The following is a 14195-nucleotide window of genomic DNA, read 5'->3' on the forward strand; positions in this document are numbered from 1 at the left end:
ATTCTGCACATGTCCTCAATTAATGTGAATTATTTGTTAGCTGTTAGGAGGATTTATGCTTTTCATCTTAGCCTGAACTTCCCTCATGAGCATTCAGATAAATTATTTTGAAGGCATTCAGGAGCTAAGCATCCAATTGTATTATGTTAATATTACACAATATCTCTACACATGCATCAAAGGACTGTGCCATCATTTACTCAACATTTTGCTTTATTATATAAATATGAGTCTTAATGCCAATGCATAAGTTCCTTTTTCTCCACAGTGTTTAAGATTTTTCTCAAGTCCTGCTGATGCCATAATTGAGGTTGAGCATGTGCCTAAGTGCTGCCTGAGATGGGTCCCTATTCCCCAACGTGCTGTTTGTCTCTGGTAGATGATGGAAGATTGCCTTACTCTTTGCTCATTAATATAAATAGATCTCATCCTCTCTTTGCATGAGCCATGTGCCACCAAATCAGGTTTATGATTCCGTTATTTACAGTCACACACAGTTTAGGAATATTCCACACACCTATTTATGGAATTACACCTAAAAATTTAGTAAATTCACATTTCAAATATCTGGGAGGAAATAGAGACTTCTAACTTTAAAATGTATATCAGTGCACACAACAGGGGTAAACTAAGACTAAGCACTGAACTTCAACTCTGTGTTTCCTGTCTTTGAGCTTCATTGAGCCACCTTAATACGGGGTAACACAGTATGTACATAGAATATTTGTTACAAGATTTGTGAATAAGTGATTCTCATCTCCTCTGTAAGGAAAATGGACTCCATTACAGGAGAGGAGAGACATCAAGCTAACATTACATGAAGTCATAATCCTCTATTGAGACACTGCACAATGACATTGTTAACATTAGTATGCAATATTTATTATAAATAAAAGAGGCCATTGAGGCTTTCAACCCATAATCAGCTCTGTGTGGATGACTTCACTGTAGGAACACAGTGGAGTTATAATGAGGATAAAAGATTTATTTATACCTAAACACGTTCTCATTAGTAATTCTGCACTAGCATGTAACAGATACAATTGAAGGACCAGCATGGTTTTTGTGGGGGCTTTTTTTTGTTTGTTTCTTTGGGTTTTTTTGTTTGTTTGTTTTAAATTACTACTTATTGTTTGCACTTTGACTATGAACATTTAGTAAGAAAAAAAATAAAGAAACTTATATAACGATTTGATTGTACTGTGTGCTATTAATTCTCATGAATGAAGAATGATTCCATTTTTATGGAATACAGCGTCATCCCATCACTCCATAACAGGGAAATCCAACGAGCCATTAGCTCAGACCTTGGTAAGAAGGGGGAATTGTTTCTGAGGTGATCCTACCTGCACATGTAACATATAGTCACAAAGCTCCAGTGTCACATAGGATCCTTAGTGACCTGCCTTGTTATTGTACTCTTTTCCAAACACCCTATTTTATATTTCTTTTAACAGGAAAGCACTAACCCTCACTGCATGGAAGGCACCCAAACAGTTGCCTACAGACCCTTCCAAGATCTTTCATGGAGTTTGGGCTGTCATCACACAGTCTATTTGGAGGAAATGGAACTCAGCTTGATGCCAAATCCTCTGCACTACCTCACTTTGTCTTGCTACCATAAATCTCTCCCTCCTCCCCGGGGCCTGGGTTTACTTTCAGACTACAATTTCACATTTACCTTTGCCAGGTGAAACCTAGGAAAAATAAGGCAATGGTTCAAATATATGTGCATACTTCATGTCCCAAAACCATTGGTTTTGTTCAAAACCTAATCTTCTTTTCTGGCTGGTATAATTTGTTGTCTTTAATTACATTTTAGAGTTCTCAAACAATTCTGTCAATAAAATCTCTATTGGAAAACTCTTTAAGATATTTGGGGAAATTTCACTACTAGTGGACTTTTAACAATGTCAGTATGTTTATATATAATTCGGTGAACATATAACAAGAATCCACACCATAACTACTACTAAACCAGGAATAAATGTTAAAGTAATGCATTATATTTTATCTTGGAAGAATAAAGTTCATCAGGTATTCATTTCTCATCCTGGGAAATACACTGACATGCTTCATATCATTCTAAAACTGTGTTTAAGTTGATTATATGTAAGCTAACTGATAAGAAAATCTTATTCATATTGAAAAACAAATAATTTAATTTAGAACCACTCAGCTCAGAAGAGAAAGCTCTCAACAACAATTACTGAGAGATCTGAAGAATTCTACTCCACCTTCAAATGTAGATAAAAAAACATTTACTTTTTCTGTTAATTTCAGCTGTTCATTTTCAGCAATAAAATATCAAACCTCTTTCTCTTGAAAAAGATCAACTCCTCGAGAAATACCATTTCCATAGCATTCTGTGCTCTTAGCCTTACTCTTTCATTCAGCCTTTTTTTGCATGAAATTTTATTTATTCTACTGAAAGTGGGATTAAAAAAATTTAAAAATGCTTGAATTTTGAAAACCAAGACATTATTCCTAGCCAGACCTGCTTAAAGAAAGTAGCTGCAAAAACTTAACACAGCTGACATAAGTTTCCTTCATTTCATAGGCTCTGTCACCATACTTATAAACCCACAGGCTCCTTTTAAACAGATACAATGCTGAGAGCAATTAACTTCCTGTTACAATATAATGGAACACAAAATACAGAGATTGTATGAGTTTCATACAGTAAATATGATGTCCTGTTTAGAGCTTACTACCCTAGGGTTTTTTGCCTCAATTGTGACGAAGTGCCTGAAGTGAACAGAAAGTTGAGTTTCAAAATTCAAACGAAATTCTTCCCACTAAAAAAATAAATATATGTAATATTATACAAGTGCACAGTGTAGATTTTCAGACTATCCATTTGGGATACAGATTATTCAGCACATTAAGTGAAATTTTTAAAAGTATTTTTAAATTTGTAATTTCAATTATGTTGTGCTAATGATGCTCAACGCAACCAGGCTTGGAAGGTCTATACAACCTCTGCTATCAATCTAGCTTTTAACTCTTTAATCTCCAAGGGCCCAGGCCAGGTCCTACTAAATGCAGTGGAAACATTCTCCCATTCTCCTTGACTTCACCAGAAACCAGATCCACAAAGACCTTAAATTCAGCTATTGAACTGATATTATTTTCTTCTGATTCATGCATTTTTCAGGCAAAAAATAACCCAGTTTTGTTTCTTTAATGGGTTTTTCACAGTAATCTGGGTGGCTGATGCATCTGCAATCTGACAGAACAGATATCTCTTTTTGCCGAGTGTATATAAGTTCCCCCATCTATCTCAGAAAAAGTCTCACAAAGCTATTCAGAACTCAGTACACGTTCTTTCCTCTTCACAACTCATTTTCCTTTTTTTTTTTTGTGACAACCTAGGCAATAATTCACAGCTCACTGGGTCTCCTAAATAAACCCCTTTATATTTACATGGTAGGCATTCCCCCCATTACCCTGCGGGATTCAGCCGTATTGGCAGGCAGTCATTAGGAATTCTTAAGAGCATGGAGGTTTAACATCCCCTTCTGCAGTGTCTTTGCAAACACCCTGTATGGTTACAATCTCTGCAAATCTACAGAAAATCTTGACAATTTAACAATAACATAAAATGTGTCATTTTGTAATTTCTAAGTGGTTCCTTCTTTGGGTCCCATCCAGACTCACACATGAAGCCTTTCAAGCTCAGAAGCTTGAAAGCTATAGCTCAAGCTATTTCACCCAATGGAGGATTGTTATGTTTCTTTCTTTTGCTAGAAAAACGAGCAAATCACACCTGCTATTGATGAATGGAGAAAAGTCATTTTAGGAAACACAGATGAATTAATATAAAGGTAGTAAAATGCATTTTGAGAAAGATGATGAAATCTAACACTCACAGAAGTGAGATTTTCACATGAAGGTCATTTTTTCACCAGAAAGACATGATCTAAGTACAAAAGAAGAGCCAAATTTCCAGGGTTTATGGTCTTGCTCTGACTGAGAAGCTCCCTGCAACTGACTTCCCCCACTCCTATGGAAAATCATTAGAGACACAGCTCTACAGACTTGCCACTGACATCTCCCAGCTGGTCACTCACCCTTCCCTTCCCTAACACATGGACTACAGCAATAACAACACCTCCTCAAACGCTGTAGTCAGTGCCAAGTGCTATTATGGAGGCTTGGAGGAATATGAAAGGAGAAACTAGAGAAATTGATTCATATTAGCAATGCTGCTGCTTGGTTCTGGGAACTCCACTTGTTCTGAAGAAGTCTCCAAAGAAACCTGGAGCACAACACTGCCAATCACACTCCCAGCAGTTTGCATCCCATGAACCTTGAACTGACACAAATGTTCAAAACTGGATTTATTGACTACATGGATAAATATTTCAAATTAATATATCAAGAAGCCTACACCAGAAAAAAATCTCAAGGAAAATGATTTCATTTTGAAGGGAAAAAAAAAAAGAATACAACCACCCTTTTGTCTATAACTGGACTATTCTCTTTTTAGTATTATCTAAAAGTTTAATTGGGATATTTGTTTCTTTGATGAGAAGCAGAGCCTTCATGATACAATGCCTTGTATGTGTCATACACAAAGTTATTAGATATGTCCAGATTTAAGGAGCAGATTCTGGGTAATTCTTAAAATTAGAGCCTTTCACACTGATCCAGAAGTCATGACAGAATATGAAAAGTATGCAGTGACAGTTAAATCTGCAATGCCTTTGCTCTTGTTAGTGAAATGAGTAAATCTTAAAAAATTAGTAAATCTTAAAGATTTAAGACTAATAGGCACTTCAGTATATGTTTCCCATGCTTACAAAGTCCATATAACACGCTCCAAACAATTTATCACTACAGTTGTAATGAGAGAAAAAGGTCCAAACCCACCCCCTTAAATTTTTGGAATTTCCTTTAATCAAAGTGAGTCATTCTTACATTTTTTCTTATGGAATTCTGTAGCTTCTAAAGACTACTCTTTCACTTTTGAAATGTTTGTAGAATTCAATATCCTTTTATCATTTAAAATGCACTGGTAATGCTTTTAAAAAGGCTGATTATTTGCTTAAAATTCAAGTAATAAAAGTAACACTCTATTGAAAGAAGGCCTGGGTGCACAGTGGTATTTTTGGATGCTAATTGGTCATGTGTACCAGCCAATCATGAAACACATGCTAAAAACACTCAGAAGTGTTCAGAAATGCCTCTCTAAGTCATAAATCTTTTACAGGTAAAATTATGTGAGAAAAGGAACAGAAAAATCACATTCAGCATCTGGAGTTGGATGAGTTTACTGAAGTAAAATTGCAAAATTAAATTTAGATGAACTTAATTAAAAAAGGGATCCAATTTAATATGGACATTCATCAACTTCTGATTGAAAATATTTCTTGCCTCAAGAAAATATAATAAACTATGAACACAAAACCCATATAAAGGCTGAAATGAAGTGTGAAGGGATGGTCAAATAAAGAAAGGCAGGAAGAAGGAACACTCTATTTTTTTCTCATTTAACAGACATCCATATACACACTTTCCTTTAATTGCACAGAATATTGAACTATTTTTAAACTCCATAAGAGTTCAACAAGCGAGCTGGTCATCTATATGCCCTGAAGGTCATTCCTCCTTCTGAGGCATGTGCTATGTATTTACTGATAATATGAATATGTAAGTTCCTCTTTCTTTCTCCCTCTCTATCTTTCTAGTCTACCAAATTTTTCTCCTAGATCCCAAAGGACTTTATCTAACCCAGTTATAGTCCTTAGTCCTTAAATGCCCATTACCCAAGTGGCTCTTGCTGAAGTGAATGGGAGTTTTGTCACAGGGCTGGGATTCAGATGACTTATAATGGATTTTCATTTGCCTCATCTAAGAGACAACAAATGCAGCTCTCTTATTTTCCTTTGCTAGGTCATTACTGTCTTGCTTTTTTTCAGGGGAAAAAGATCTAGTAGTTTAGTCCAGTCACTTTTGCCTTTCATGAATTCTGTCTGTCAACAGCATTGACTTTCAACTCTCTAAGTCACAGCACTTATAGATTTTAGTAATGGTAAATAACAATTTGAAAAGTTAAGAATAGTGTTCTTAGGATCATATTGTTTCCTTAGAAAACTGCCTTGATAATTTGTTGTTCTGCACACTGGTTATGTGATCAAGAAAAATGATATGAATGCTGTATTCTTTTATTTCTAATAAAGAACATTGCTAGAACAGTATGCACGGAGGGAGATACTGTCCTTTATTAGAATCACATTCCCACATTATAAAAGTCACCCAGCAATAATGAAATGTAATCTGTCTTGAGGATTCATGATAACACAGCATTATTATCATTTTTTTATATGAATAGAGCATGACTGAATAGGAATACTATTGTTGTTGAATTCATCTTTAAACTGAAGCAGTGATTTTATTGAAGTATTTGGTTAATGATAATGCTAGAGGAATGTTTCCATGTCAAAAAAAGTTCTTGCTTTTGCAGTGTAATCTAATTCAAAAAAATATATACTTCAATAGCCTGTAACTGTAAGGACTTGGAAGTGCTGGTACTTGACATCTGTATTTCAGCGACCTAAAAGCAGCATGAGCACGACTGGCCAAGGTGAGTCCAAGGGCTGGCCAGGCCCTGCCTCCAGCAGTGCTCCTGAGTGGCTGCTGTGTGCAGGAGCGTCACATGGAGTGGGGTGACTTCCCACACCTCCTACCTTGCCAGGGCCCAAAACACTCCACAAGGTATATAGCATAACAGAGAGAAACATTTTGACCAATAATTTAACCACAAATAATATCAACTAAAATTAGGCATTTCTTCCTGAAAAAGCTGAGCACCAACAGGAGTTCCAGTTAAAGAGTTATTCCACTCTACACAGCTACTGTAGAAGGTCTATACCAAATGACACAAAAGTACAGCAGGATGCAGCTACCCTCTCTTCCCTTTCTTTTACAAAACCTGGGAAACCATCTCTGCAGCAGGATTTCTGTGCTTCAAGATGCAGATAGATTATGCTTGCCTACAAATTTCTCCACAGCAGTATTTGAAAATCTGACTCAAGGTTTGATGAATCAGACTAATTACAACAGAGAGTGCATTAGAAGAGAAAAATAATTTGTAATTTTACAACTTATTGCTTTGTTTTCAGCAAGAAGCTACTAGATTTCCTTTTTGTGCATTTTACTTTCTCTTTGGAGTCTGCCCAATGGTTACATTCTCCGAAATACAATGTCAAACCTTCTGAGAGCAGTTACATTAGTAGAGGACAATAAAAAAGCCCTTTTGATTTTAGTCTGAGGAAAATTGCTCAGAACTTGTGTTCTGAGCTCCTGAGTTCAATCTCTCACAGATCAATATATGTTCTTATTATCTCTCTATTGTTGTATTGGTCAAGGGGAAGGGCTCCATTTTTCACACAGATTCAATTGTAATATAACCTGACACCAGTAATATTCTAACATGGAATAGAATATTCCATAGGAATAAAATTCTAACATGAAATTCCATGGCATCTTTAGAACTTACCACTGAGACTGAACGTGAAGATTCTTAAATTGCTGGCATGTGTTCCTGTAAACTCTGGCACAACTTCAGATGGGTTATCCTGCCAAAAGTCAGAGGAAAATATTCATCAGACAGATGATTATTTTTAATCACACTTAGCCAGTACCCATGAAAGCCTTATTTTATAAATGCCTACTGCAGGTTTAATGATAAGACCACTACAATAGCTCTGAATACAACACACCTGCACATTGGCTTTTCAAGTGCCTGTGAATCCAAATACTGATTCTCAGAGGGTACTTTCTATAGAAAAACTGTCCTTTCATGAAAGCAATACAACATATTTTACCAGAAAAAAATAACATTGTATTGCAGGATTAGTTTTAATAAACTTCAATAGAAGGACGCCTCCTGGAAAAAAGCAAACAAACAAAAATGCACAAAATTGGCCAATCCTAAATTAACGAAGCGTACAACTCATATGCAGTTCATTTTCCTTTCAGATCAAAGGGGTTTTGAAGTTCAAATAAATTTGCCTCCTAATAGTTTTAGTACAGGACTATCTCTCTTAACATCTGAAAAATAACATTCAGAGTTGGCATTTAACAGCTTATTTGTATTGCAGCACTTCAGGAACAAGAAAACTTGTAATTTCTACCATATGTGGAAGGTTTCTTTAATTAAAGTATTTCTGTTTCTCTCCATCTATTTTTTTGTCAAAAAACTCCAGCAAAAGGATTATTTTAAAAAATACATGTATAACATAATAATTTTTGCATAAATTTGCATATGTTACTGTAAATACAGATATGTACATGTATACATTTGTTTCATTAATGTTTGTGTGGTTATGTTATACATAGTTTAAATTATTTCTGTTTAGGAGAAGATGAAAACCATCCTGAAGTGAGAGCAAAGAAGACATGGCATTGATAACAAGAAATAGGCAGGTGGTACAATGTTTTTGGGTAAGAGCAGTTTTATGATCTTGTAACACTCAAATCCAAGTTGTCTCTACAATGACAGAACAAATTCAAAACAAGAAAAAACTGTAAGGAGCCGACATCAAGCCCTAGATGAATACATAGGATCTCCACATCTCTCCTTTCCTCTTTGACTCAACCTCCCAATGAAAATATTACCATTTTCACTATGTAACAACAAATTCCTTAGAGTGAGATTTTCAAAGACATGTAGGGAACTGGGTGTCTAATTCCCCCAGGCAGTTTTGAAAAGTGTATAAATATACTATATAGCTCCTTATACATCAAACAACATCCCAGTGCACTTCACATTAATCTTTAATCTAGACACTTTAATCTTCAAATCTTCATAATAATCTTCAATGAAAGATTCTTTCAGGGAATTTACAGTATATTTAACACAATTTAAAAGCTAAAAGTGCATTGTCCTAGCTTTTAATATCCAGAAAATGTTTTATAAATTAGATCGACTACAACCGGGCCAATGTTTCTGTATTTTAATATCTTTGGAGGGAGATTACAACAAAAGGGTGCTGGAGGGAATGACTTCGCTGGTTAAGCACCCCAGAACTACAGCTGCTGATCCCAGAGTTCAGCATTTCACTTCTTTCAAGATAAGGACTTGCATCTCTTCATACATATGAAAAGAGCACACGTTACATGCATATTACTCTGTTTTGGCAGCTCTCTGTATGCACATCTGGACATGGACATAGTTTCCATATCTGTATTTTTGCCAAAAATATTAACTGTTAGAATAGTGTGCCAGGCCCATTCTACAGGGATATAGCCATGACTTCAACTGCTCCTGGCCTTTACTGTTCCCTCCACTGCTCTGTACCACAGCACCTCTAAGTTCTACCCATGGAGCAGGACTCCACAGCATCAGCCCTCACTAAATGCACAGTGGAAACACTCCTCAGAATTTGTACAGTGGACTGAGGACAAAAGGCAATAGGTCAGTATGAAGTAAGAGGGGAAAAAAAGAAAATAATAGCCATTATGACAGGCAGGACTTCAGGGAACCTAGTAAAGGCACATTTTGAGGAGAAACTTGAAGAACAAGCTTTGCAGAAGCATCTGAAGTGTTCCAGAGAAAGAACAAAGGTGCTGCCTTGAAAACTAGAGTTGAGGAGGAAATCGACACTGAGAGGAGAAAGGATAAATGAACTGCTGAAAAAAAAGGGAGAGTCACCTGAGAATAATGATCAGTAAACAATAGGGACAAAAAAGAGAAGAAACTAAGAAAATGACTTTTCTAACATTATTTGAGTTGTGTAAGGTAATCTTTGGCTTCCCTGTAACCTCCACAACTGGAGATGTGAGAAGGCAAATTCACCAAGGAGTACATGGAGAAGAGAGGACTGCTATGGAAGCCAAACAAGGAGAGCATTGCAGTATGATTGTTGAAGTTAAAACAGCTGATTGATTCACAGGGTCAGAGTTGGAGTACCCACTCTGATTAGACCGGAGAAAGTTACTGCAGACTGGTTTGAGCACTTCCCATTGACTACAAAGACTGGCAATTAGATGGAAATGACTGTAGCATCCTCCATGCATTCAGGGATGAGAGCCTCTCAGAACAGGTTGGGTAAACACTGGGATATTTTGAATAAAGGAAAGGCTAAGGCAAGCTTGAAAATTTGTAACAAAAGGGAAAGAAGAGAATGACAGATTGAAGGATAAAAGGGACCAGACAGGGGAAAGCATAAAGAGGGTGAGCAGAGGACAGCAGCTAGAAACTCTATAACTTGTAAAAGACCAGAGGACTGTTTCAGAAACAGAGCAGCCAGTGAAGGGAGCAGTTATGAAGATCATTTGTTTATCAGTTCTCACAGGGAAAAAATTGTCAAGATCCTTCTCAGAAAAAGAAATTGTGGCGGAAGAAGAGGCTTTGAAGAATGAGTCAAATGTGCTGAAGAGGAGATTAGGGCTGTGGTGAAGATTTCAATTACAGTAGGTAGGCAACTGATAGAACTGAGAAAAAAGAGTGTCTCTGCCATGGAGGGAGTCGGCTTGGTCACAAAGTTTCTCTGCTGGAAAAATCTATAGGAAATATCTGTAGGAACAGTGGACTTGGTGGCTTTGAGAGATTCAGAGGGAAGGCAGAAGTTAAACTCAATCAGTTCAAGAACATCACTTGTTTTTGGGCAAGGAGACTAAGGGAGGAGAGACAATAAGTTGCTGGTCATGTTCCACCCTTGCTAAACCAAGTAGTAAGTGGGTCTTTATTTAAAATTCTCATGTGTCTGTCACAGGTGAATAGAACTTGATAAGAACTTGACAAGTGGATGAATTTAATATACCATGAAGATGCAGCACTTCAAAAATGACTTCAAAAAGGTCTCTGAATATCTGGTTTATATTCAGATGTGACACCTGAACTGGCTGAAAGATACAGGCATATTTGTTCCACTATGCTTTTTATCTCAGAAAAATACCATGATTTGTACTTTGAGGAAAAACATATAATGTTCATGGGACCTACTTCAGTGTGAGGACATGAAGAGTTGGTGATCTGGGTTCAAATTTCCATTCTTTTCATGGTCAAGTCCATTCTAAGCTAGAAAGATGCATATCACATTTCTGGCAATGCAGATGCTTTTCAGCACAGGTTTTGAGCAGAGGCAGCAGTGAGCCCCTCAAAATATTGTCAGGCAAATGGCTGATACAATGTCTGAGAAAGCTAATGCTGTGATTTCTATAAGGCAAATTTATAGTTCTGGGAAGCAAAGAGAACTTGGGGATAATAGTGGTACTAATGGCCCAGAAAGCTTAGTGAAAGAAGTAGTAAACTACTGTAAGACATTGAGAATAGATATTTTTTTGAATGAAAATATTTTCATATTAAGGATTCAAATGAAATTTTGCACTGTTTTGGCAAGTCGGGAGTTGAGACTAAAGGAGGGACAATGAGAAAAATGGTCAAAAAATTTAAGTGAAAAAGTTTTAAGAAAGACATCCTCAAGTGACATCCAAATGCATGTTTAGAGGAAAACAATCAGCTGAGAGGACATAATTGATGATTCCCTAAAAATGAAATTTATATTGTAAATCAGAAGGATCTGTGATGGTAGTCATGACTCCAGCTTGCTGCCAGCATGTCACAGATGGTATCCAGTACAACAAAGAGAAAGACCTTAGCAAGAGGAACATTATTCTCAAGCAAACATTGACACTTTCAAAACTTTAGAGATAAGAGAGAGAAACTAATGCTTGAGCTGGTAATGCCCTAAAAATTCTGTAGGAGCCTAATGCTTAATTTTACCCTTTAACTTGACTGAATAGATTATCATAAAATACTCATTAATTTTCACATAGTAGTCTGTGCAAACTATTTTCACAGCACAACAGAAGAAATCCAGTTGCACCAAATATAACAATTTAGAATGAGGTTTTCACCATTTTTCCTCTCTTTTGTGAATCTATTCTTTATCTATTTCCATGTAAACACATTGAATTTACAGAATTTTCCAAAATAGTAATAATAAATTTTTAATTCTTTAGATGTATATGCATATATCAAAAAGCTGCATCTGTCAACCTTGAAATGATGTTCATGCTTCACTAAGAAGAAATGCAGCTCAGTGTAGCAACATCTGCTAGTACATCTAACAGTGGAATGAAACACTGGAAAACCACTACTGGTATTATTTCCTCAAAACAATGTCAATCCAATGTTACCTAACTCAGCTGTCACAAGGTTTCATACAGTATAGGAAAGCTGCATTTTAATGTTTTATGAGGAAAGGAGAAGAGGTGTGAGGAGATGTGAGTTCTGTTTAACACTAAACTGCTTTAATGCTGTGAAATACGTGAAAGCAAGGTTAATTGAAAATCTGAAGTAATATAAAAATAGGTTCAGACTTTAACAGAAGTACATATGGTATATAAAGCTCCATTGAGCCCAGGTGGATAAGTGAACATTTTTAATGCACATTAGCTGGAGAAAGGAAGAAGTAGAAGCAGATAATAAGCATTACTGAACTAATATTCTGAAGGTCTGTAAGAGAGATAGAAAACCACTGTCATGGAAACATTTTATAGATTAGTTTTCCCTCCCACCCAAAGAGTACTGAGTGCCTCATTTCCCTGTAGTTGCTGGCTGTGGTTATCATTGCCCCAAGGAAAAGGGAGTGCCAGGAAACTGCAGGAATCCTGGTCTGAATATGCATTATAGCACAATGTGCCCCACGTAATTCTTAAAAACCATTTAATTTTATCTATCTCTCTGTCTCCATAAAGACATATATAAATGTTTATTCATTGCCACATAAATTGATTCCTGCATTTGGTTCATCTACTACTGATGCATGTGATGAATGCCCATGTTCTCTGTTACACTGTCTCAGTCAGCACCAAAAAGCTGACATCCCAGGTCAGACACACCCGGACCTATGGGAAGCTGTATTCCCTTCCAGTTAAATATTAGTAGTCTTTTCCAAAATGTAACTGTCCCCAGTTCTACAAAAATCGACTCTTTCTACCATAATGCAGCTTGTTTCACTGCTATTGCTACCTAGCCTCTGTTCCAAAAGGATGCAAACTTCACACCTTCTCACCACCAAATGCTTGAATTTAATGAGACTCCCAGGCCAATTGGTCAGAACCATGGAAATACACTAAAATTTCAAGGCAGAGAAACCTCTTTCCAAAAAAAAATTCCTGAAAAGGTACATTTTATCAAAAAAGCACAAACCCTCCAAAATAATGACACATGACAGATTAATGAATGACTATTACTTGCTTATTTTGTAACAGTGATATGCTACAATTTACCACTTAAAATAATAGCTAATTGAAAAGCTTTTCTTTTTTTACATCTGACTTAAGATGTCTTTATCTTATGGCAATATCATGCTCTCAAATATTTGAGACTAACAGACAGTAACATCACTCTCATATTTGAAAACCATGCCTTAAGCACAATAATATATTAAAGTCTGAATGCTCAGGAGGATATGTGAAAAGCAATGCTTGTAGTTCATTAGCTGCACCCCAACCAACTTAACTGCGTGTGAAGAACATACTCATTTAAATGCAACTGCATGTGTGACATAGCTTTGGAAACTCTGGCTTAAATTAACAATAATTTTCTGTGCTTTCATTCTTCTTTCCACTGATTTAGAAAGGACTATCAAACCCCTTTGATTTCCTAGTTTAATAGCAGTATGTTTTGCTTTTAACAGGATCTGAAATATGTACTCAGGCAAAGATTCAGCATCTTCCAAAGCCCATTTTGTGAGCTAGGTTTAATAGTTCTAAACTGAAACCATTTCTCCCTCTTTGCAAGGCAGTCAGCTCACATAACCACATGTTGATAATCACATTGAATTATAACTAGAACTTATTGGGTTAACAGAGAAGAAACACCCACCATCAAAGCTGCAAATTTAAACATATTTTTATCTAGTGATTCACTACAGAAGGACACACTACCTGCTACACCACTTGGTGTTGCAGACCCACCTGTAGCTCATATTTGATGCAGCCTTTTGCTTTAAGACATTACCCCAACCAGTGAAGCCAGTGGAAAGGGGCTCTTGCTGAGGGATATGCCCACATCTCCACATACCTTCCACAGCAACACTCAGTCCCACAGCCTCAGCACAGCAGTTCTTTGCTATAGATCCCATTTTTTTCTCCATAATCTCGCTTTCCAAACCTGGCTCTAGACATAAAGACTTGTGCTTTTGGCACAAAGACACTTTGGTGTAAGTATTTAACAC

General features: G+C 36.5%; 1 protein-coding gene across 6 annotated transcripts in view; it reads right to left on the reverse strand.

Moving 5' to 3' along the window:
• Window positions 1-14195, reverse strand: part of SEMA6D (semaphorin 6D) — a 167109-nt gene that overhangs the window by 122173 nt on the left and 30741 nt on the right. For all 6 annotated transcript variants that reach the window (XM_030228295.2, XM_050978359.1, XM_050978361.1 and 3 more), the window contains exon 2: window positions 7505-7583. The gene's annotated coding sequence lies outside the window, so the exon portion shown is untranslated. The remainder of the gene's footprint in view (window positions 1-7504; window positions 7584-14195) is intronic.

The sequence above is a fragment of the Serinus canaria genome, chromosome 10, assembly GCF_022539315.1.
Source record: "Serinus canaria isolate serCan28SL12 chromosome 10, serCan2020, whole genome shotgun sequence".
In the NCBI taxonomy this organism is placed as follows: Eukaryota; Metazoa; Chordata; class Aves; order Passeriformes; family Fringillidae; genus Serinus; species Serinus canaria.